Source organism: Cydia fagiglandana, chromosome 25 (assembly GCF_963556715.1).
Source record: "Cydia fagiglandana chromosome 25, ilCydFagi1.1, whole genome shotgun sequence".
NCBI classification, from domain to species: domain Eukaryota; kingdom Metazoa; phylum Arthropoda; class Insecta; order Lepidoptera; family Tortricidae; genus Cydia; species Cydia fagiglandana.
The window spans coordinates 7,388,759-7,411,766 of NC_085956.1; positions in this window are offsets into that span (position 1 = coordinate 7,388,759).

Below are 23,008 nucleotides of genomic sequence, written 5' to 3' on the forward strand. Positions count from 1 at the left end.
TAGGTGAAGGAAAATATCGTGAGGAAACCTGCATACATCCACGATGAAATTCAAAGGTATATGTGAAGTTCCCAATCCGCATTGGGCCAAGAAAATAATTGTAAGAGGATTTCACGACGTATTTTTTCAGAAAAATAGGAACCATTTACTTTTTTTCGAAAAACCATCAACTTTTGGGTTATTTCTAGAAATAACCCAAAAGAATCACGAGGACTATCGATTTAAAAAGAAATAACATGTGTCCCAAAAAATGACCGTTTTGTAACGCATTTTCACATACATGTTGTATGGACCGTTACAAAACTGACACCCAAAATTTGTATGAAAAACTGGGGACACTTTTCTATATCTCATTCGTGATTCTGAGTCTAAATAACCCAAAAGTTGATGGATTTTTCAAAAAAAAGTAAATGGTACACTTTTAAGTGAAAATTCCCATTTACGGGTAGAAGCGATGTTATGATAATTTCAAGCCAAGCTGATGTCGCAGAATCAAAACTGAAATAATTAGGTGATAAATCAACGCAACCACATCCATTATTGTTTATTATAGATGGTCAAGCAAATCTTGTCAGTAGTAAAAGGCGCGAGATTCAAATTATCTATGAGACGATATCCCTTCGCGCCTACATTTTTGAGCCGCCTTTTTCTACTGACAAGATCTGCTTGACCAAGTATAGAATTAAATTAGGTATTAGTACAATTTAAGTACAGTCATGTGTAAAAATATGGGTGGTTCTTTATTCACCGACTTAAGAGCTATGGGACATATTTTTGAGTATGATGTGGGCACTCACATTTTTACACTTGACTTTCCTTTCAACAGTCATCTGAATCTACTCGTAACAAAATAAATCTGCAACGATTTTGATAGCACACACAGTGCAAATGTAATTTTAAACGTCGATCTTCTATTATGGATTTTGATAGCACAGCAAGTGTTTTTTTTAAGCGTCGAACTTTTATGAAATTAAGACGTATAAATAACCATTCTATGAAATTGTCTACCGTTTGTCCCTTAAGCGAATTTTCTGAAGATTTGCAGTTATAAGAGTTTCCTTTTCTATGAGAAATAGTCGAAAATATGCACAGAAAAATAATCGCCTGCTTTAAATGCCGAAAAAAAAAGTCGCAACACAGGAAATAAAATGCTTTTCTACGGGAAAGCCCGTGAAGTGCTCCTCTACCTCTAATAAAACCACACACACACAGACCAACCCCTGTTTTTGTGAATAAAGTGGATATTAATGTAAATAAGGCCCACTTGCACCATCTCACTAACCCGGGGTTAAGCGGTTAAACCGTTAACTCAGTGTCAAATTGTACTGGTAACCATGGCAACTCTAGGTTTAACCGGTTAACCCCGGGTTAGTGGAATGGTGCAAGTGAGCCTAAGGTGGTTTTCTGTGAATAAAACGCAATGCCGCATTCACATTTCTTACCTCCACAAAAAGTGCGCCACGCCCACTCCACGCTCCGCCCTTTTAGGTAGGCGTGTCTACATAGACAAGATAGCTTATATACGGAAGTACATAACGTGGAAAACTAACCAGAGGAAAAGAGGAGAGTTCTATTACAGTTTGAGAGGTTAGTTTATATTGAATTACTCTAGTTGTTTTTAAAAGTAAGTCATCTTCCTCGCGTTGTCCATTTTGTCACGGCTCATGGAAGCCTGGGGTCCGCTTGGCAACTAATCCCAAGAATTGGCGTAGGCACTAGTCTTTACGAAAGCGACTGCCATCTGACCTTCCAACCCAGAGGGTAAACTAGGCCTTATTGGGATTAGTCCGGTTTCCTCACGATGTTTTCCTTCACCGAAAAGCGACTGGTAAATATCAAATGATATTTCGTACATAAGTTCCGAAAAACTCATTGGTACGAGCCGGGGATCGAACCCGCGATCTCCAGATTGAAAGTCGCACGCTCTTACCGCTAGGCCACCAGCGCTCTTAGTAGTTTTTAGGGTCCCGTACCCAAAGGGTAAAACGGGGACCTATTACTAAGACTCTGCTGTCCGTCCGTCCGTCTGTCACCAGGCTGTATCTCACGAACCGTGATAGCTAGACAGTTGAAATTTTCACAGATGATGCATTTCTGTTGCCGCTATAGCAACAAATACTAAAAACAGAATAAATAAAGATTTAAGTGGGGCTCCCATACAACAAACGTGATTTTTGACCGAAGTTAAGCAACGTCGGGTGGGGTCAGTAGGTACTTGGATGGGTCACCGTTTTTTTTTGCCTTTTTTTGCATTATGGTACGGAACCCTTCATGCGCGAGTCCGACTCGCACTTGCTCGGTTTTTTAAAAGTAAGTGATGTCTGAACATTTTTTTACTAGCCTACATGGTATAATAATAGTATACTCCGCCTGGTACTCTCTTCCCGTGTTTTCTAGGTCACCTGACTGACACAAGCCTACGTCATCATGCGACAGCGCTATATGATAACATGCGATAGCGCTATATATAGCGGCCATGTTATTGTGACGTAGGCTTGTGTCACTCTGGGAAGAGAAGACCATGTTTTATTAGACTATGCTAGCCTATGTAGGCAACTCTGGGGCAACTTTGAGTGTCCCACTGCTGGGCAAAGGCCTCTCCCCTTAATTTCCTCGACTCCCGATTTGGTGTATCCTCCGGCCAGTTGTCCAGGAAGCTATCCAGGTCATCCCGCCATCTCCGTTTGGGACTACCCGCTTCGTTTGGGTTTCGGGTTTCGTTGGAATCTCTTCCAGACAACCTTTGCTCTATTTATTTTCTTTGATTATGAATATAATAGTGTCCGTAGAAACTCGAGTCTTTTAAGTTTATGAAGAATTTTACTCGTTTTATTGCACTAATTAGATTAGATTAAGATTAATTACGATTCATAAGAGCTTGTTGCTAGGCCTACATGAATAAAGTATATTTTGATTTGATTTGATTTGATTTGACTACAAATAAAATCATGTTAGATATTTTTGCGGGCTTCGTGGTGCAACATATTATGCTGGTGGACCGCGAGCACTAACTCATGAAATTTTAAGGTGGCCACTGACGAGCTTTCCAACAGTCCAAATAGCGTGGCTGCAAAGCAAAATCGGTCCGTGAATGTCAAAAACGTACAATGTTTAATATTAGGATGCCGTCCATTTGGATGAATCCATTGTAACGGCATCCATTTGGAAGACTCGTCAGTGGCCTGCTTTACAGGAAGAAATGCATTTTAAATAAGTAAAAAAAATTCTAAAAGGTCTACAATAAAATGTAATGAACTTATTAAGATATAATTTGAATTATTTTCATAATGAGAAGTGTCCGATATTTACAGTTACAACAACGCGCGCGAAGGGTTTCGTACCATTACACAAAAAACCGGCCAAGTGCGAGTCGGACTCGCGTTTCTAGGGTTCCGTACATAAGTCCGACTCACGCTTGACTGCACATTTCTAATAGGTTTTCCTGTCATCTATAGGTAAAGAACTATTTAGTGTATTTTTTTCAAAATTTTAGACCCAGTAATTTCGGAGATAAGGGGTAATATAATAATGGTAATTTTTTGGCTATTTTCTTAAATTACTTCGAACCTATGTATTTTAAAATTATACAAAAAAAATTCCCCGCCGCATCTGTCTGTGTGTTTGTATGTTCACAATAAATTCAAAAACTACTTTTCGGCGGCGTTTCATGCGGTTTTCACCTGTCAATAGAGTGATTCTTGAGCAAGGTTGAAGTAACACGGGCGAAGCCGGGGCGGGTTGCTAGTTTATAATAAAATTGTAATGAAAAACAAAAGAACCACAAAATCGTCCATAATCAAATAAAACTCCTCTAAAACTTCCAAACTCCGGTCCCCAGACTAAATAAAAAGGCAATATAAAATAATTAGGGCACTAATCTTCAATTTGATAACTTTGCCCGCACATGGGGCAAAGTTGAGAAGTTTGGTCGTAAATAAAATGTCTTGTCGGTTGTGATTGTTTTATTTCGGGTTTTAGTTTTAAAAGGTGTTACGGGTAAAGAAAATATGGAGGAAATAGAAATATTAAGAAATAATGCACAGATATAAAAATTAGGGATAGACCTCCCTTTGTTTGACATAAAGTTTTAGTTTAAGTCATAACATAATTGGTTTTGTTTGTCATATTATCAGTACCTAGGTATAGACCGTAAAAAGTCTGCAGCGATTTTAATAGCCCCCGCAGTGCAAGTGTCATTTTAAACGTCAAACTTGTATGAAATTATGACGTATACATAACACTTACACTGCGCGGGCTATCAAATCCACTGCAGACTTTTATTGGTGCGACTATAGTCTAAAACTGAAAACAACTGAACCCAGTTAACTTTTCAGGATTTTCGTAAGGTTATTATACAGATTGTTTAGGTTAGGTTTGTTTTATGGCAATCCTGAAAAATTACGCGTTCCTAAACCAAACAAATTATGACTAACGAAATTGCGGACAAACAATTAGAGATGCAACGGATAGTTGTTTGGCCGGATACCGGATATTCGGTCGGCCGAATATCCGGTATCCGGCCGCCGAATATTCTGCCTTCGGAACTATACCTACATTTCGGTTCTTCAGGTGCGCATTGTGCAGGTTTAGACCTGTTTCGCAGTTAACGATCGCGCGGACTCATTTCTGGGTTCGAAATGAGTGCGCGAGTAAGTGAGTGGAATGTATAAATTGTTTTAAAATAATAAACGGGAACAATTATGACCGTGACTGTTTCTTAGATCCAATTTGTTTACTCGGATATAAAGCAATAGTAGGTCACTATCGTATTCGGCTGGATATTAAAATATTGGCCGGATAGACCAGATACCGGATAGTAACCGAATATCCGGTGCATCTCTACAAACAATACATATCGTGACTTCATTTGTTTTGGGAAACAACAGAGACCCAGACCTAGAGATTCATTATGATTTCAAAAAAAGAAATACCGAAGGAAATGTGCGTAAAGGGTAATCGAAACAAGAGCATACACGGTTGAGGTGGATGTGTCTACTGTATTTATTTATTCCGACAAATTGAGTAATTTTATATAACTTTTAATTATCCTATATATCACAACAATGTTTAATGTAAAATGTCTCCACGAATGTCGTGTGGGTACAAACCCGATAGGGTTTCACGGCACTTTTCTGTTTAATTAAATGTAAGATTTTAGTATAGAATAAATACATAAAAATAAAAAATGTACCCTATCCACTTTAAAGTGAACCACCATTTACTTTTTTTCGAAAATTCATCGACTTTTGGGTTATTTTCTTCTCAGAATCACGAGGTCTATCGATTTTAAAAAATAAGAAAAGATTCATCCCACTAAAGGTGCTATGTGTATGTTTTTATGTTTTTAGTTAAGTGTATGTTTTTAATTAATTTAACTCTGTTGTGTTGTGTGAATGTAAGTACGCATGTACGCTCACCCCGAACCAGGCGTGGCACACTCCGCGATTTCGTGGCTTTGCTACAGGTAGCTAAAAGTACATCCGTTCCACCCCAATTTTGGGGAAAGTCATAGCCGCGCGTGGCGCTGTCGCCACCTAGCGGCCATATCTGTGCTGATCGTAACAGACGCGTTTTGTTAGAGAGTGAGTCTTCTGTACCTAGTACTATTATTTATTCTGTCCCCGAACAATGTTAACTTACTTATAATTCTAATGTAAGTGAATTGTACAATCCTTATGAGAAAATAAAATTCTTTAAACCCAAAAAAATGTGTCCCAAAAAAATTACAGGTTTGTAACGCATTCTCACATACATTTTGTATGGACCGATTGGACCGTTACAAAACTGACACGCTAAATTTGTATGAAAAACTGGGGACACTTTTTTTCTTCGTCCCATTCAATAGCACTCGTGATTCTGAGTCTAAATAACCCAATGGTTTTTCAAAAGTAAATGGTACAGTCACCTGTAATAATATGTTACACAATGAAGGCCGCAAAAATATCTGACACGGACTTATTTGTAGAGCCATAAGAGCGTGTGTCACATAATTTTGCGGCCTTCGAAGAGTAACATATTATTGCAGGGGACTGTACATTTTTTCTAAAAACCCGCATAATCTGGGGGTTACATCTTGCAAACTAACTGTCAAATTTGACATGTTAGATCTTAAACATATCGTTATCGTATCTTGGTGATGTCTAAAAGATATCTAATAGATGTCTATTTCAAAATCCGAATCGGGCCCCCACTCCCCATTCTTCAACTGAGCTGAAACATCACAATTTACATACCTACGAGTTAGAATATTATGGTACCATGGGAACTCTGTGATAAAAAAACGTAACCTAATAGGGTATTTGATTGTATTTAAAATAAGTTATTTTACATCATGCATGAAATAAAGCACTTGAAGATTAATAGAGAAACGTAGACAGCAGTTATTTTTAAACACAATTTCTATTTTAAAACCCGTATAAAACTATAAAGAGTAGGTAATTTGATTGCGATCTGTGACGTCACATTCACATGCTAGTGTTTCATATAAATTCCATATTTTTTTTTTTTGACGTAATGCTTTTTGGTGAGGGTCAATCGGTCCTCGCTAGGAGTACGGGCGGCCGATTGCCTTTAAGTTATTAATAAATTCCATATAGTCGCACCAAGAAAACTCTGCAGCGGATTTGATAGCCCACGCAGTGTAAGTGTTATTTATACGTCATAATTTCATGCAAGCTTGACGTTTAAAATGACACTTGCACTGTGTGGGCTATCAAAATCGCTGCAGACTTTTCACAGTCTGACTGAAGTAGCAAAATCGTTTTGACAGTTTGAAAAAACCGGGCAAGTGCGAGTCTGACTCGCGCACGAAGGGTTCCGTACCATAAAGCAAAAAAAAAAAAATAAAGCAAAAAAAAAAGGGTCGCCCATCCAAGTACTGACCCCTCCCGACGTTGCTTAACTTTGGTCAAAAAGCACGTTTGTTGTATGGGAGCCCCATTTAAATCTTTATTTTATTCTGTTTTTAGTATTTGTTGTTATAGCGGCAACAGAAATACATCATCTGTGAAAATTTCAACTGTCTAGCTACCACGGTTCGTGAGATACAGCCTGGTGACAGACGGACGGACGGACGGACAGCGAAGTCTTAATAATAGGGTCCCGTTTTACCCTTTGGGTACGGAACCCTAAAAAGAAACTTATTTGACTCGTAGTCAAATAACCTATTAATTATTTCAACGAGTACCTATTAGGTAGTTGCTTGTTCAAAGAAAAGTACAATCACCGACAGAAGCTTGAAAAAATGTATTTTTTTTTACCAAAAACTTATTTCTACATATCTTTAAGCTAATTTTCACTTTCACCACAACAAACATTCCCCTTTTACGGAATTTTATTCTTTCCCTACCGCAGACCCCAGACCATAAAGCCGTTGCCAACTCCTTAAATATTTACACGCGTTGGGCGTCGTAAATATATGGGTAATGCCCGCTATATTGTCCAATTACCTTGACGGATGTGACATGACCTTGTAGCCAACAATTTGACCCGCACCTTTCTGTAAAATATTTATAGCGGTTTTAGTTTTTTTTTAGCAAATTCTAGACAAAAAATACGAAAAATTCTAAAAAAATGATGTCTCGTATCTTTTTTAGAAAAATATGAACTTGTTTTAAAGGTTTTTAGACTGCCTTCTCTTTGTTTTTAAAATGATTTGGTTAAACAAAATGTGTAGAATTTGCTTCTAAGCAAGACTTAGCAATATTATCAGACACTAGAGACCGAAATATTTTTTGAGATATTCAGACGTAAAATGTGCATGCTATTTATGTTGCGTAGACTTTTTAGAGGTGTTTTATCTCTTTTTAGGGTTCCGTACCTCAAAAGGAAAAAACGGAACCCTTATAGGATCACTCGTGCGTTTGTCTGTCTGTCTGTCCGTCTGTCACAGCCTATTTTTTCGGAAACTACTGGACCAATTAAGTTGAAATTTGGTACACATATGTAAATTAGTGACCCAAACATGGACATGTTTTTTTTATAATATTTAAATACATAGGTTCGAAGTTATTTAATAAAATATTCAAAAAATTACCACCCCGCCCCCCCCTTTTTATGTCCGAAACTACTGGGTCTAAAATTTAAAAAAAATACACAAAATAGTTCTTTACCTATAGATGACAGGAAAACCTATTACAAATGTGCAGTCAAGCGTGAGTCGGACTTATGTACGGAACCCTAGAAACTCGAGTCTGAATCGCACTTGGCCGGTTTTTTTCTTTATAAGTAAAAAATACATACCTATTCTTAGATTTTTTTCTTCGATTTATCTTAGTACTTATTCTAGAAGTAGAAACCCAATAATTTGACGCATGGTACATGTCGTATTTTTATAATTTATAATATAGGTAATAACACTAATAACTATTATAATCTGACATTATTTATTGTAAATATTCCTAAGCTATTAATGTACGCTATATTACTAAGTTTACCTCAATTTTAAAGACATTTAACAATAAATTTACAATAATATTTATTTAAAAATTGACATAATAAATCAGTAATTCGTCCGTCAAACGTCGGTAATATGTAATGTAAGGAATGGAATAAAGCTTTTTTTGTATACTAGCTTTTGCCCGCGAAATCGTCTGCGTGGAATTAGTACCAGAAGCTAGAGTAAGTACAGCGCCGGGATAAAATCTAATAGCAATTCGAGCATAATATGCTTAATTGTTTACACCAATTAACAGGCACTTCATTAATGTTCTCATTTCCACCCCCCTTTTCATCCTCTTTAGGGATGACTTCTGACATAAAAATTATCCTATGTCCTTCCCCGGGACTTCAACTATTTCTATTCCAAATTTAAACAAAATCCGTTCAGCGGTTTAAGCGTGAAGGGGTAACAGACAGACAGACAGACAGTATATATATATATAGAATGGATAGTATGGATTACCTACTAAGTTGTGCCTTATGAACTTTACGAACAACTCAAATGTATCATAATATTTGACTTAAATCTGAACATCAGTTCGCCCAAAAACATCAAAACACCTCCAATACCGACAAATACAGAAAAACAACATTTAAAAAACACACCTGCATTTAATACATTCTGATCTCCCTGTCTCAAACAAATATTTCACAAAAACATCCCTAAACTGGTTGAACCCTGTATACAAACATTTCTGAAGCAAACTAGTATCAACCAGTATTCGAACCCTTGAAATATATCCGATGTAACGGACGTTACGGACGTCTCAGGTTAGCTTTCGTCTCACGTACACCCTGTATATATTGTGTATACAGGTGTATACGACTGTACCTGTATCAAATTTAAATATACATCGCGAGTGTACGTGCTTACTCATTACGGTGTATACAGGGGGAGTTTGGTTTAAATTTTGTGGTTTATAATAAATCTATTTTTTGCTCGACTGATGTAACTAAATAAATAAATATTATAGGACATTTTTACACAAATTGACTAAGCCCCACGGTAAGCACAAGAAAGCTTGTGTTGTGGGTACTCAGACAACGATATATATTTATATACATAATATATAAACACTTAAATACATAGAAAACAACCATGACTCGGGAACAAATATCTCTCAAATATCTGGAAAAAATGATTGTTTTAAGTAACTATGAAGGCATGATACGATGTGTACTTTTGAAATTTTCAAAAACGTTGTAATCAATTTTGGTAATACATAGGGTAATTCGCCAGTAACTGGCCACAGGTCAATGACTGGCCACCCTAAACTAAAAATGAATTCTATTCACCTATAAAAATATAATTCATTTTGGTATAAGGCTTGAAGAACTGACCAGCCTTCAAGAGCCGCCTTATACTAAAAAGAATTCTGTTTATAGTTGAATATAATTCATTTTTAGTTTAGGGTGGCCAATTACTACCAGTGGCCAGTTACTGTCAAATTACCCTACACATCTGTAAACACAGGAGTCCAAGCATGTTCCTAAGCCACCTAAACGGGGCTTTATAAAATAGCTGAAAAATTCCGATGTTAATATTAAAGAGCACCCTGTAGCTGTAGAGAGGGGCAGTATCGAAAGTAACCGCGCGGTAAGTGCTGTATTTTGTACGAAATTATAGCATTGCCGCAAATAGGGAGGGGAAATGGCGATGAATACTGTATCGATATCGATAAATAGAATATTTACTCGGTAATGGGTTTTGTTTATAAGTTTTTTGGTTAATTATGCTGTTTATAATTTGTCTCATAAGGGGTCATCCATTAATTACGTCACACGAATTTCTAGGTTTTTTGACCCCTCCCCCCCTCCTTGTCACACTTGGTCACATTTGGCAAACCCCTCCCCCCTAGTGTGACGTCACATTTTTTCTAAGAAATCGCCAAATCGAATTAAGTAAGTACCTAAGTATTATTAATATTTTATCAAAATATTTTTGACGATATAAATATTAGTAATTTTATGACCCAAAACTGCTTAGGAAAGAAAATTAAACAAATAAAAACGATTATCGTTTTAAAAACTTGTTATTTAAATGTACAGCGAATAAAATAATTTAAATAAATTTTCGGTTACTGATGAAGTTAAAGTGACGTCACAAAGTTTGTGTCTCCCCCCTCCCCCATGTCACAATATGTCACATTTACTTGACCCCCTCCCTTCCCCTAAACGTGTGATGTAATTAATGGATGACCCCTAAGGCACTGTCTGTAATTCTTTGGTCACAAAATAAGAGACATAGGGTACAACGCCAATTACTAGCCACCCCCCAATTACTGGCCACTTAATTTGATTTCTATTTATAGGTGAACAAAGTTCATTTTAGTATATAAGGTACGAAAATCCAATTATTAGCCAGTTTTCAATTACTGGCCACCTATTCCAAAAATGAATTCTATTTACAGATAAATAAAACTCATTTTCAGTATAAGGAAAATGGCCAGTAACTGAAATTTATCCACAACCCACTCGTTCAATAACTGGCCGCCTCTTACAAAAATGAGTTCTATTCACCTATACACAGAATTCATTTTAGTATAGGTGGCCAGTAATTGAAAACTGGCTAATAATTGGCGATGTACCCTATTTTGAATTAGAATTTAATTAATATGTTTTTATTTTTGTTTTGAGGTTTACCTTTAGTTCTTTATTAGATTAAAAGAATTCATATAAACAATTCAAACTATTCCTGAGAGAGAATCCATCTTTAATAATTAGTACGAGTATTAATATAAATAACATAAGACATAGATACTGTTAATTGTGTACTGAGTATTTTTTGATTTAGCTACAAACATCAATCATTATCTAGGTACATGGAAATTATTTAATAGTTATTTACAATACAAGTGCGAAAAATAGGAACTCGTGTCGATTTAAAACACTCCCATCGGCCGTGTTTTAAAATTCGCCACTCGTTGCGAATTACCTATTCGCACGTGTATCGTATAACGTTTTACAGTAAATATGGCCCCTTTCCGACGTAGGTACTTACGTAATGTGCTTATTATAGCACTGGGTGTCGTGATGGAGCATCAGATAATACTGTAAAAGCCTTTTCTTCAAACATAAATAAAACCACTAATAATATCTATCGATGCCATTAGACATCGATAAATTTATCGACAACTCATTATCTCATCCCCGCCCTACTAATAGTCCCCGCAAAGTGCAGTCTCGCCATCATAAGGTGTGCAACGTACAACACTAATTACTATCGATAATGCTCTAAGTACGTCACTAGACCGTATGACAAATGTATCGGTTAGGAGTGCTTTTAAATTGATATGTATTGTTTTATTTAATGGATTCCGTCTGGTTTTTGACTAGTATTGAGAATGAAATTGTGGAAATGTTTCGAACTATTACTAGTATAAGGCACAGAATATAAGGACGGTAAGGTACGGAAGTACGGAAGGTTCAATCTCTAACAAAACGCGTCTATTACGACAGATATGACCGCTAGGTGGCGCAAGCGCGAGCAGGCGTCCGATATGTAGCGGTGCGCGGCAATTACTGCTAGACACCAAAATTGGTGTGGGTCTCCTGTACGAGTACTTGTAGCTACGCGACGAAATCGCGAAGAGAGCCACGTCTGGTATAAATAAAGTAAACGTGATAGATCCATTTTAACCCTATATAGGGCAACCTTAGATATTATTATGTATGTGTGTGTATTTTTTATCTTGGGCGTTAGGATTAAACGCATTCAATTTCCCTACTCCTGGGAAAGCCAAGACTAATTAACCCATGCATATTACCCATATATATGTATAAATAAGTAGGTATGATTTTTAGGGTTCCGTACCCAAAGGGTAAAACGGGACCCTATTACTGAGACTCTGCTGTCCGTCCGTCCGTCCGTCCGTCCGTCTGTCACCAGGCTGTATCTCACGAACCGTGATAGCTAGACAGTTGAAATTTTCACAGATGATGTATTTCTGTTGCCGCTATAACAAAAAATACTAAAAAAACAGAATAAAATAAAGATTTAATTGGGGCTCCCATACAACACACGTGATTTTTGACCGAAGTTAAGCAACGTCGGGCGGGGTCAGTGCTTGGATGGGTGTCCGTTTTTTTTTTTGCCTTTTGTTTGCATTATGGTACGGAACCCTTTGTGCGCGAGTCCGACTCGCACTTGCCCGGTTTTTACCCAGTCGGTAGGTAATAACGGAAATAACCCAATGAGCATATAATAGGTTAAAGGTTGCCGAAATCTATCACCAACGCTTATTATAAGTAGCACGATATTTGTCAGTAAAGTATAAAGGTTTGGTATATACAGGGTGCTTCCTGTAATAGGAGCAATAAATTAAACTAAAGGCTGTACTCCTCAAACTGACCAACATTAGTTCAGCAACTTTTAAAAATCCTTTAGACTTCCTTTTTTTCATACAAAATAAATATTGCCTTCAATGTACGCTGACATCAGTGTTTGACGTTACTTGTCACGTTTTTAACATGCCAAAATTTGCAATACATTGCGTCTTAGAATAAACTTTAAAGTGTAATAAAAATATGAGTTATTTTTAAAAGTTGCTGAACAAATGTTGGTCAGTTTGAGGAGTACAGCCTTCAGTTTAATTTATTTCTCCTGCTACAGAAAACACACTGTATACGAGCTTGTCTCAATGATATTGGCGTGTGTGTGACTTTTTTGAAAAAAATTCTCTGGAGATATAAGCGTCCATAGCCTACGATGTCCATGCACTTACCATCAAGTCAACTCAAACATCTAATCAAATTATTTCGCCTTGTAAGTCCCAGTGCAATAAAATGCAGGATGCAATGGAGTTGCATTAATATTAGATCCGTCTGGCCGTTGTAATAAAATGCAGGCGAGTGTATTATTAACTAGTCTGAGGTCCGGTACAGTCGGACATAGTTACAGTTTTGTGTACAGTCATCAAATTTATATGATGCATTAAAATAATAGGTAAAATGTGATATTAAAAAATGTCCCCACAACGCTTAGCACAAACTACCAAAATTAAAAACAGATGTGGATATAACTTAAGACAGCATAAATCTAAATTCATTAGGTATTTAAATTATAATATGATTTTCACCTCAGCAGCTCGAACAAGGGTACTTTGCTTCTTAAAAACAGTGAGCAAAATGCGATTTTGCTCACTGAGTCATTTTGTCTCACTCAGTGAGCAAAATCGCATTTTGCTCACTTAGTGAGACAGAATGAGTGAGCAAAATCGCATTTTGCTCACTGAGTGAGACAAAATGTCATTCAAGTGACTTTTATAGTCAAATGTCATTTCAACATGCGGGGTCTAATACAAGTTTGATATACTTGGGTTCTATTATCTCTGTCCCTCTAGGTATGTTCTCACTGCTTAGGGTGAAAAATTTTGTGTACTACACGAGATCAAAGTTATTTACATCTCGTGCGCTTTTGAATCCCTTACTACGCTCAAGATTCTAAATTAGATTCACTCGCTACGCTCGTGAATCTATTATAGAATCTTTCGCTTGCACGGGACTCAAAATAAGCACTCGAAGAAATATCAAACTTTGATCTCTTGTTGTACAAATAACTATTTTAGATTTGGTTGGGTTATTAGTATGAATAGTTAGGGTAATTCGGCAGTAACTGGCCACTTTTAGTCACGGCCACCCCAAACCAAAAAATGAATTCACCTGTAAATAGAATTCATTTTAATATAAGGTGGCCAGTTATTGAAACCTAAAATGAATTCTGTTTATAGGTGAATAGAATTCATATTAGACTAGGGCGGCCAGTTACTAAAAGTGGCCAGTTCGAATTAACCTTTGTTGTATTTTATATTTTTCGGCCTAATATACCATAACCGATAGTCATTGCCTATGCCAGAATTTGTTTTGTATTAGGTATTTGAAATCAACTTACCATTTTTGATACACCTCATCATCATCATCATCTCAGCCATAAGACGTCCACTGCTGAACATAGGCCTCCCCCTTGGACCTCCATACGTGCCGGTTGGAAGCGACCCGCATCCAGCGTCTTCCGGCGACCTTAACAAGGTCGTCTGTCCCTCTTGTGGGTGGACGTCCTACGCTGCGCTTGCTAGTCCGTGGTCTCCACTTTTCGACCCCATCGGCCATCTTCTCTGCGTGCAATGTGGCCTGCCCATTGCCACTTCAGCTTGCTAATCCGGTGGGCTATGTCGGTGACTTTAGTTCGTCTACGGATCTCTTCATTTCTGATTTGACCACAGCCCTCTCCATAGCTCGTTGAGCGACTTTGAGTTTTGAGATGATACACCTACTTATACTAAAACAAATACCCACCATTTGATAAATACAGAATATTCAATTCAAGAGCATAAAAATCTAATAAATTGTATCAAATAAGATCAACCATTATGCATTTTACACCCACAGTATCATCTGAAACATTAGGGTAACCATACTAATAAATTTCAAGAGACAGCCCGAAATAAAAAGCTTCTCATATGCAATAAAGCTTTTAAAAGCCGTAAGCACGTGACAATAGCATGGCGTGTCAACAAACAGTAAACTTAGGGTAGGGTGACCATGTTCGTAGGTAAATTGTGGGATAGTCCCGAACATAATATCTAGAGTTAGACCAAGAAAAGTCTGCAGCGATCTTGATAGCTCACGCAGTGCAAGTGTTATTTTAAACGTCAAACTTCTATGAAATTATGACTTATAAAAGTTATATACTCGTAGTTATAAGTTATATAGTTTTCTTAGTTTAACTCTATTTACCTTGATCACGCTCTAGAAATGTGTGAACCAACTTTATTTAGACAGTTTTTGGTTATACCAGAATATTTTTGACTGACTTTATGGAATTAGGATTTTGGAAATTTAAATTCGTAGGCGATGAAACATATTTCATACAACGTTTTACTCATAACAGTTTGTTGTCTTCATATTTTCTATTTTAATAAAAATTAAATTGGTTGATACACCCAATTTTCCTCCTTTGACTATATTTTTTGGCTTTTGTTTTCTTTTGATGCAGATAATCCTATCATCATCATTTGATCATCGTAAAAACAGGGTAAACTTGCATTAGGTAAGTACCTTTTTAGGGTTCCGTACCCAAAGGGTAAAACGGGACCCTATTACTAAGACTTCGCTGTCCGTCCGTCCGTCCGTCTGTCACCAGGCTGTATAAAATAAAGATTTAAATGGGGCTCCCATACAACAAACGTGATTTTTGACCAAAGTTAAGCAACGTCGGGAGTGGTCAGTACTTGGATGGGTGACCGTTTTTTTTTTGCTTTTTTTGTATTTTTTTTGCATTATGGTACGGAACCCTTCGTGCGCGAGTCCGACTCGCACTTGCCCGGTTTTTTAATGTAAATATAATCAACATGCAGTTTTAGATTGTATTATATTTTGTTAATTAACTTAACGGATGAATCTAATGAAAAATTGTTTGTATGTAGGTATAAACTCATTATTGTACAAAACATAAATATCCGCACTACTTTGAAAAATCTGGTACATATCTCACACTGCTACACAAAGAGTTGAAAGGCAGTAAGTAACTCTGTATCCATCCCATACATAAATACCAAATTTTTTTATTGGCAAACGAGATACGAGTATTTCTTCAAAGTAGTAGTAGTTTCATTGTCTCATGAAAAAAAAACAACCGGTTGCACCGGCAAAAGTGAAAACTCAATGACATTTCAACAGTTTTTCGATCAGGTCACGTGTCCTTACGTCTTACATTTTTTCCCCATCACAAAAAGTGCACAGCGCCGCTAAAGAAGTTTTCACTTCAAAAACATGCAAGTTGTCTCCTATATAATTGAAAGGGTGTCCACCCTACAGTGCACCGTGTTAAGGGGCACGTCCGCCGCATCCGAATACAACCGTTTAGCAGAATGAGCTGCGACACGTAAACATCTATTAGCATTTATATTATACTTGATAGAAAATTAAAGAGAAGACAAGAAAAAAAAACTCTTCTTCTTCTTCCTCGCGTTATCCCGGCATTTCGCCACGGCTCATGAGAGCCTGGGGTCCGCTTGACAACTAATCCCATGATTTGACGTAGGCACTAGTTTTTACGAAAGCGACTGCCATCTGACCTTCCAACCCAGAGGGTAAACTAGGCCTTATTGGAATTAGTCCGGTTTCCTCACGATGTTTTCCTTCACCGAAAAACGACTGGTAAATATCAAATGATATTTCGTACATAAGTTCCGAAAAACTCATTGGTACGAGCCGGGGTTTGAACCCGCGACCTCCAGATTGCAAGTCGCACGCTCTCACCGCTAGGCCACCAGCGCTTTTTTTACAAGAAAAAAAAAAGAAAAAAAAACTATTGAATAAAAAAAAAAGACCGACTTTAACTTTGTACCAGTAGCCATGAGACCAGCCTTAGGCGCGCTGACGCAAAAAAAATAATAACAAAGTTAGGTCAACGCCTCTGAAAAAAAAGCAGCGGCGCATATATAGTCCAGCATACAGTGGAACCTGGAAAAAAGCGCTGGTGGCCTAGCGGTAAGAGCGTGCGACTTGCAATCTGGAGGTCGCGGGTTCAAACCCCGGCTAGTACCAATGAGTTTTTCGGAACTTATGTACGAAATATCATTTGATATTTACCAGCCGCTTTTCGGTGAAGGAAAACATCGTGAGGAAACCGGACTAATCCCAATAAGGCCTAGTTTACCCTCTGGGTTGGAAGGTCAGATGGTAGTCGCTTTCGTCAAATCATGGGATTAGTTGTCAAGCGGACCCCAGGCTCCCATGAGCCGTGGCAGAATGCCGGGATAACGCGAGGAGGAAGAAGAAGACATAATTATTTCGGTGGCTGTTCAAAGAGGCAACGCCAGCAGCGTGCTAGGCACATTCACCCGGTTACCTATCGACCTAGTCTGTAAAATTCTATAATATTACTTTTTAAATTTGTTAATAAATAATTATTACAAATTTAATAAAATCTGATATTTACAAAAAAAATCCCTGACGCTATATATCAAAAATATCCATTTTATGCCAAAAATGCCTTATCAATATGGAAAAGGGCTGATACTCTTCACACTGCTCAATGGATTTATTAGACTTATAGCTAAGAACCACCGCAAGGAACCTCGCTTTCACATAAACCTCATCGAAATCGGTCCATTGGAGAGCTACGATGCGACAAATAGACATTGGTGTCAAACATATAACACCGCTCTTTTTGCGTCGGGGCATAGAGAAATATAGTAAGAATAGAGTGCTCACTCTAAAATAAATTTACATCAGTTTTGGTACCCGTAAACGATTATTATTTTCACAGTCAACATCTAGCATCGAGTAGCGGTTAATCAGTACTGCTACTTGACAATAGATAAGGAAGAAATGACAAAAATGTTATATCAGTTATATGTATAAAACGCCCATAATAAATCAGTATATTTATTATTAATACGTAAAACAACTAGTTAAAATAATGCACACATTTGTTGTTCAATATTAAACACAGTCACATCTTAAGTAGACCCACGACCCGACACTTTACTATATTTGACGAAACTACCATTATTATTTACCAAAGAGCTTAAATAATCATTTAAATTCTTCATATCACTCTCAACATCCCTTCTTAGATTCCTGTTTTCATTTAGTTTATCATCTTTAGTTTCAATGTTCTTTAAAAGCCCATTACCTTTGTTTCTATGGTGTTTTATGTTATTCTTTTCAATTCTTGCATCTTTTCCTTTTATATTTCTATAATCATCAGTAACGTCATCAAAAATTGTGTGTTTAGTTTGTTTCTTGCCGTAGTAGTGTAGAAACTTGTGTGATTTTCGTTTTCGTTGTCTGTTCGGTCGTTTTGGTTGTCGACGCTTACGGATCTGTTCTTGGTATGTACCTGAAGACTAAAAAAGATAATAATATATATTGGATTAGAATTTTCAAGGTCACTAGTAAGGCGTGTTGCTTTAACCCTTTTCCAGGCATAATACGATTTATCGACTACATATCTGCCAATAGAATTTCAACTTTAGCATTCCGATTTAAGGTTCAAATTATAATTATTTTTCATCGTATTCTCATGGAAGCTTATGAACGTGGGGGCTATTCATAAATTACGTCATTTAAAATTGCAAGAAGCATGATTTTTGGATGATTTTAGGGGGGGGGGGAGGGTGAGGTCAAAAATTTTCAAAAATCGATGAGGTAATTTATGGACAGCCCCGTGTCTTAATTGCTATTTCAAGTCTCGGTACAAAAGGTACTGCTATTGAACTAGGATGACAAATACGAACCTTTCCGAGAAAATACGATGGAAAAAAACACGCACTACATCTGTACCATTTTAAGATTAAAACGCAGAAGCGATTTATATATGGAATTTGGTATTCAGACGGTTGGAGGCCCGAGGAAGAAAATTGTTTTCATCAAAAAAGTCACAGACAAAACAGAAGTTAAGTACTAAACAATTTATAATTTGAATTTAGTATTGTCAACTACGGTCGCTCTTAAGGGGCCCACTAATTACCATTCCGGCGGACGATATCGGCCTGTCAGTTGAAAGCAAAATCTGACAGCTCCGAACAACTGACAGGATGATATCGTCCGGCGAACTGGCGATCTGTGGGCCCCTTTAGTCAGCAACTAATATTTTCTCTCGGAAATGCTGAACAAGAAAAACTCCAATTGTTTCTACAAACCCCATATTCGTTGAAGTTAGACAACTGCATGTGTAGATAGTGTAACTGATGCTCTAGATACTCCCTCACACCGCTCATTTTGCTCTGAAAAATAAACAATTCACATTTCACAGTCGAACGTATGGGAAGCTGGTGGCCTAGCGGTAAGAGCGTGCGACTTTCAGTCCAGAAGGTTCAAACCCCGGCTCGTACCAATGAGGTTTTCGGAACTTATGAACGAAATATTATTTGATACCAGTCGCTTTTTGTTGAAGAACATCGTGAGGAAACCAGACAAATCCCAATAAGGTCTAGCTTACCCTCTGGGTTGGAAGAAGATGGCAGTCGCTTTCGTAAAAACCAGTGCCTATTCTCGGGATTATAGACCGACCGCTTAAATGAGTCCTCGTTTGCGCGGTGCGGGGGCGACGGGGAAGGACGACTAAGGCCCCCCCCACATCTGGCGTCTTTCGAGCGTCGGCGTCTACAATTCTATGGCCGACGTCGACGCAACGTCGACGCAGCGTCGACGCAACTGCGCAGCGACGTCATTTTCCATATCGCTGGACCGACGCCTGCAGACGCCGACGCTCGAAAGACGCCAGATGTGGGGGGGCCCTAAGGGTGGCGGGGAAGGGGCGGGCGCCGTACCGCTTCGTTCTCCGCCACCCGTAGTCGTCATACCCCGTCGCCCCCGCACCGCGCAGGCGAGGACTCATTTAAGCGGTCGGTCTATAGTTGCCAAGTGGACCCAGGCTCCCATGAGCCGTGGCAAAGGCCGGGATAACCCGAGGAATATGCTAAGAATAAGATTTATTGCAGTACTGTGTACATTTGTAGATGGTAATCATGATACAATTTGTTTCAACAGTTACCCATTTCAGAGGGGGGATGAAAGTCTCACCTTATCTTCCTCACTCATCTCATCATATTGCATTATGAGGTCTTCCACATCGTGTATAGTGCCCAAACACTCGCTCCTTGCGTCGGAAGACAACCTATCATCGAAGTTGCGCAGATTCGACGTAATATCTTAAATCAAAATTAGTGTTTAGGGTTCCGTACCCAAAGGGTAAAACGGGGCCCTATTACTAAGACTCTGCTGTCCGTCCGTCCGTCTGTCACCAGGCTGTATCTCACGAACCATGATAGCTAGACAGCAGTGGCGGCGCGTCAAACATATCCATAGGCAAGCCGGGGCTAATTTGGCTTTCATATTTCTTTTACAACTCTGCTAAAACGTCCAAAAACAGGCAAGCCGGTGGGAATTGGCTTTTATGGACGCGCCGCCACTGCTAGACAGTTGAAATTTTCACAGATGATGCATTTCTGTTGCCGCTATAGCAACAAATACTAAAAACAGAATAAAATAAAGATTTAAGTGGGGCTCCCATACAACAAACGTGATTTTTGACCGAAATTAAGCAACGTCGGGCGGGTTAGTACTTGGATGGGTGACCGTTTTTTTTTGCCTTTTTTTGCATTATGGTACGGAACCCTTCGTGCGCGAGTCCGACTCGCACTTGCCCGGTTTTTTTTGTAACACATAGTCTTTGTATAATGGTATTAATGGTGTATTATTAATATTTGTCCTTTATTTACCTTGACTGTTAGATTACGATTTTACAATGTGATTGTGGCCGCATAAACATCTACACGCGAGTGACGTTTTAAGTTTTGGGTAAACTGAAATCTGCTTGTTCCCAAATACCCTTTTCATATATTTTTGCATTTATTTATGTTTTGTCTCTTTCTACAATAATCATAATTTTAGTATAGGGTAAACCTAAATTGCGTAATTCCTAACTACCCATTTAGTTATACCAATATTTTGTCTCTGTCTCTCTCATGTAGCTGTTTGTTATTTTTAGCGTAAGGTAAACCTAAATAGTGATAATTTAAACTACCCTTTTCCAGCGCAGTAACATTCTATCTCTTTCTTTCTTATGTGCCTATTATGTTCGTCTCATGACTGCAAACTTGTATAAAAGGAAGACGGTTTTCTAAATAAATGTTCATTACATCCCTGAATCTGCTTTCATTCACAAGCCACAGCTCTCACCTCAACAGTGGAACGTCACTCGTGTGTAGATGTTTATGCGGCCACAGTGATTATAAAATTCAATATAAAAACACAAAACATTACAAAAAACATATAATTATAGACACATTATAAAAAACCTAACCTAGTGTGCCGCCGGCAGCGGCGCAGGGCCCAAGCTGTCGGTGGTCAGGGCCGCAGAGTGAACCGACTATACGCGCCGTGTCCAAAATTACCGCCTTCTGCATCTGACCCTTGATCCAACCACTCAACGAGAGTCTCTCTAGGCATTGGTCGAGACTCTTCGGGTGAGACCATTCACTGACACGACTATCGGAACAATGATCGTCGAGTCAACATGAACAACATCCCACATGGCGGTAATCTCGTGAGCTAAGTCTAGTACAGTCGCCATCAGATATATCGGAGCGGCCAAGGTGTTCACAAAGTCTGAACACGCACTCTAACGCCTTGACAATAAAGGCGTGCTCAGATATTTGTGAGCGACTTGGCCGCTCCGATATATCTGATGGCGACTGTACTCGCTGGACTTTATTAATATTATAATTTGTCCCTGGGAATCTCTCTTCTTCAGTCGGTTCAAGACTAGGTTCCTCCATAATTAATTAATTGCATAGGTGCAGTGATTTGAGCACACCGCCTATAGGAGGAGGGCCCTGAGGGCCTACCGCGAACCACGTTCGAAGTATTGCCTCTCTGTCGCACTTGTAAATACGTACGTAAGTGTGACAGTGAGGCAACACGTCAAACGTGGTTCGCGGTAGGCTCTCTGAGGTCTCGTGCCTACAATTTTGCCCGTCATTATTACTCTTTCCAGACTATCCAGAGAGCGACGTTGGAGGTGGCCGAAGTATGAAAGGGTCAAACAGGTAACTGTGTTACGTCTTTCCTGTAGACATACACAAGAGTTAAGGGCTATAAAGGTTGATTTTCTTATTTAACCCTTTATAAGGCCCGTTGACAGGGACGTGCTATCGCAGAATTTGTTGCAGCTATCAGAAGCCTACATTTCAAAAATCTATTTTAAAAGCAAGTTGAATATTCAATTAATGCAAACGATTTTGAGCCCTATTATTAAAACAGTATGGTTGAATTTCTGATTGAGCGTATGTGGTCGATATATCGCCTCTGCCTTATAAAGGGTTAACCCTTATCCACGTGAAAAGGTCCTCGTTTTATTTAGAGAACTATGATAAAATCATTACTTACATGCCTACACGCTGTTAACTATTGCCCACAGGAGAGAAAACTAGCGTGTTTGCGCGAACTGTACATTTTTCTCTCCTGTGGGCAAATAGTTAACAGCTTGTGGGCATGTAAGTAATGATTATATCATAGTTCTCTAAATAAAAGGAGGACCTTTTCACGTGGATAAGGGTTAAATAAGAAAATTAACCTTTATAGCCCTTATCTCTTGTGTATGTCTACAGGAAAGACGTAACACAGTTTTCTGTTTGACCCTAAAGCATTTGGTCCGGCCGGCCATATCGTTGACAGATGGGAATAGGTGGCGAGGACGGGGACAAGTGGGAACACACCGCGTTAAAGTGTTATAAAACTCACCGGCATCGTCATTATCGACAGGGGAGCCCGCATAGTTGTGTTCTTCACTGCTTGGCGATGTCAACCAAACTAGGAAGCTGCGTAGGTCCTCCGGTAGCTCTGATACACGAGTTCATGTGAGGATATATTATAAATATTATAATATATAGCAAATTAAGGGGTCATCCATTAATAGGGAATATTAGGCAAAGCTCTGCGTAGGTGGCACCATTACCACATACAGTAAACAAACCTCATTGACATCATCAATGACACATCACACGTCACGTCAATCACATGGCCTACCGCGAAACACGACAATGGAAAGTTCTATTTC